Here is a 3,705-nt window from a genome sequence, read left to right as displayed (position 1 = left end):
CGATGTTTAATGATGAAATTGCTTGTTTTATCTTGATTTTGATCGAATTTTGGTGAGCTTTTGATTCAAAGTGTCGTAAGAAGGAGTCATTGTTAGGAATCTCGAATTATGCGTTGCTTTGGTTGAAAGTTTTGTGTTTTAAAATTTGAGTTAATTTATGGTATATCATATGTTATTCGGTTTTAGAACTTGTCTTATGAATTTACAAAGTGAAATATTAAATTGTTGAGAAATTTGGGAAGTGATTTGGGCCATCTTTGAACCGTTTGAGCCTTTCAAGCCTACCTTTAAATTTTTATCATTCGAACCTTGATTGAGCCTTGGAGAAACGGTGTTCTTTCTTTTAGCCAAGGTGTATAAGGTAGAATAAGTGGAGATTTTTGAAAAATTAACCCATGGAGTTCGGTAGAATTTTTTTATAAGGTCCTTCTTCTTCTACGAAAAAAAAAAAGAAGAAGAAGAAGAGACTAGAAGGATAAGTAAGGACTAGTTGTTGAATTGTTTTGAAAGCTCGATCCATTGTCTTAAGAGCAAAAGTGGAGACTTTTGAACTCTTAAGAATCGAGTTTATTAAAGTCCTTAGAGGTGAATTCATTGTTTCAAACGCCTATCTTTCAAAATTTGGCGTAATCACCTCAATTCAAGAAGTATAGCCACATGTACCCATATCTCCTACCTCGAACCAAAAAGCCCAACATTTGAAAGCCAAAAAGTCCCAATGATCCCAATAGCTCAATTATTTGATACTAGCCGAGTAAAGAAATTTGGTGAGTATTTGGAGTTGAATATTAATATGTAAGTATAAATTTTCTCAATTTTTAATGTACAAATATGGGATACTTGAAGCGATAGCATGGTTTGTGGTTTTTAGCAATGGTGAGTGAATACGTATCTTTGAATTGCGAGCTTGTAAATTTTTGAGAATTGTCATGATAATTGCAAGTTCTGAAAAAATGAAAGTTGACCATTAATCTATGTGATGAGAGGCATTTGTTGAGAGTGTTGCTGTGAAAGTTGCTAGTTTTTGCTTGAGGACAAACAAAACATCAAGTTTGGGGGTGTGTTAAGTGTATATTTTTACACTTTATCGTACCTCTTTATTTGTGCTTTTGGTGTGATTTAACGATAATTGGTGCTTAAAAAGTTGATTTATTGTATTTTAGGTATAAATTGAAGAATTGGAAAAGTTTGGGGTCAAAACTGCAATTTTGGAGAAAATATGGGCCAAAAGTGAAATAATCAAAAATCTGAAGAACTTGGAACGGGACGGCCGTCCCAATTTTACACCTAAAAATGGGACGGCCGTGCCAAATGCAGAAATTGGGCAGAAGGTTCAGCGATTCTCGCGCGGCCGTGCGAGAATTGCACTAATTTTCGCGCGGCCGTGCTAAAACACGCTGGAGACAATTTTGGACTTTTCATCACACAAGGAAACCTCAAATCATCTACCAAGTGAGGACATCTATTTAAGCCCAAACCAAGCACGAATTAGAGGACTTTTGACACAACCTTGGAGCGAGAGGAGCGAGAGAACGAAGAATCGAAGACGGAGAATTGACAACTCTTAATCACAATTCTTCTTTTATCTATCTTTTCTTAATCTATTCTTTTTATGTTTTTATTATGTTTTTCGTAGAGAACATGAGTAGCTAAGTTTTTAATCTAGAATTTTGTTGGAACCCTATCACTACAACAAAATATGCTTATAAGGACACAAATAAACGTCCCAAAATATACCATATTGAGGCACTTATAGTTTTAGGGGCAAAAAAACTATGTGTCGCGTAGTTGTGTGTCGCAATAGCCCATGGGACACTTACTTATGCCCCTAGAACAAATTCCTTTCGAGACACTTATATATGTCCAAATAGACTATTTTTGAGACACAAATATATGTCTCCTAAATATATAATACGTGTAACAAATAAACTGTGTTGGGACACTTATTATAGAGAAGAGAGATGTATATGTGTCTCCAAAAGTTATTAATACGACATTTATAATTGTCTCTTAATATACTTATAAGGACATTTTTTAATATCCTCTTAAAATCTTATCGGCACGATTGTTTTTAAATTGAATAAATTTTACAATATTTAAAATTATTCCAATAAATATTACCGGATGCTCAAAATTCTTATTTAATGGGTAAAATCAAATGTCGTAACTAATTTTTGGAATATCATATGATAGTATTCAAATTAAATTTCAAATCCATATGCACAATTTAAATCATACTATAAATACACTTTAAAAATGCATAGAAATTAAACGTGCATATAACAAATAAAAAATTAACATTCAAAAGTTTCAACAATGAAGGCAAAGTTTTAGTATAATCAATCTCCAAAGAACAAAAATATTCAAAGATGAGGGAAATTCTATAGCAAAACAATAGTGAAGACGAAATCTTGAATAAAATTCAGCGTCCTAAGTTATTTGAAAAAAAAAGATGAAAAAAATCGTGTTACCAAATCATTATATGCTCGCACTACACCACGAACTCAAATTATGATTCAACCCCCATCGCCTTGATTTTATTAATAATGAAATTCATCATCCAAAGCGACCTGCATGTACACAAATATATATTAATTATAAAGAAATAGTAAAATATTATCATCATTCAGACAAATTTACTACATATATCAACAAATTCATTCACCATCCGTAAAGAGAAAAGAGTAGAATAATAAAAAGACTACCAAATCAACTAAACCTATGAAAAGAAAACCAATAAATAAAATAGATTTAATAAAAAAATTAAATCAATTGTCTATGTAAAGAAAACCATTCACTCTGCATGAAATCAAACTCTTGCCGACAATTATATTCCTATTTTTTAAGGTCACCATCAATGTACTTAAAAATTCAAAATTGTAAATTGAAAAAACTGATCTAGTGGTAGTTATATTTCATTGTACTGTTCATGGTTGAATTCAAGAGCATATAAAAAATATCCATGAATTTGGTCCATTTAAGTATCAATATTATGTAAGTAAAGCAAAACTAAAATATTTACCAACAAACATTAACTAACAGAGATAACAAGTTCAATCTATATCTCCCAATAAGTTAATATTAAGCATCAACAAAAGACGATAATGTAGATAGAAAAACAAGTTTAAGATGTTAAGGATCAAATAGACATACCAATGATATGGGCCAAGCAACTGGTACTCCGATAGCATTTTCAATGGTTTGAATATGATTATAGGGTAAAACTAATCTTGCATCTTTGTTTACCGGATATTGAATGACAACTTGGCAAAAGTCGGGCCCCAAATCTATTCCATTTACGCTGATATGGTCCATCTTGTCCACTATACCAGTTGCCACTATTTCATTCATATTTGCAAGACTTTTCAAAACAACATAAGAACCACCCTATGAACGAGTTTTTGATAATTAGTGCATCAAATATATACAAAAAATTATATATATGTTAATAATAAATTACATGTTATATTTTTGTTACCTTGATAGACGTAGAAAGTGAACTTGTTCTAAATGAGTGTTCCTCATTTCAAACTGATAACGAAGGACTTTGAGCACCAACTTGCTCACTTAAGAATGCATTAGGAACATAACAAGAATCATCTTGTTCATTTGGAGTCGCGATTGGAGATTTTTCAGGAGCAATTTCCTGTTTAACCCATTTTTATATACTTTTGTAGACCTTGGTTTATCCATCCAACTCTTATC

The 3,705-nt window shown here is 31.7% G+C and overlaps 1 long non-coding RNA gene across 1 annotated transcript; it reads right to left on the bottom strand.

Moving 5' to 3' along the window:
* Positions 1 to 2,516: 2,516 nt before the first annotated feature.
* Positions 2,517 to 3,705, bottom strand: LOC148768415 (uncharacterized). The gene is made up of 3 exons (XR_016032832.1): positions 3,479 to 3,705; positions 3,154 to 3,387; positions 2,517 to 2,570 (listed from the first exon to the last, which is right to left on the bottom strand). It is a non-coding gene; the product is annotated as an uncharacterized LOC148768415 (long non-coding RNA).

Source organism: Erythranthe guttata, chromosome 8, assembly GCF_056151865.1.
Source record: "Erythranthe guttata isolate IM_541 chromosome 8, IM_541, whole genome shotgun sequence".
In the NCBI taxonomy this organism is placed as follows: domain Eukaryota; kingdom Viridiplantae; phylum Streptophyta; class Magnoliopsida; order Lamiales; family Phrymaceae; genus Erythranthe; species Erythranthe guttata.
Note: the sequence above shows the minus strand (reverse complement) of the source record. Positions and strands in the feature narration are given on the sequence as shown.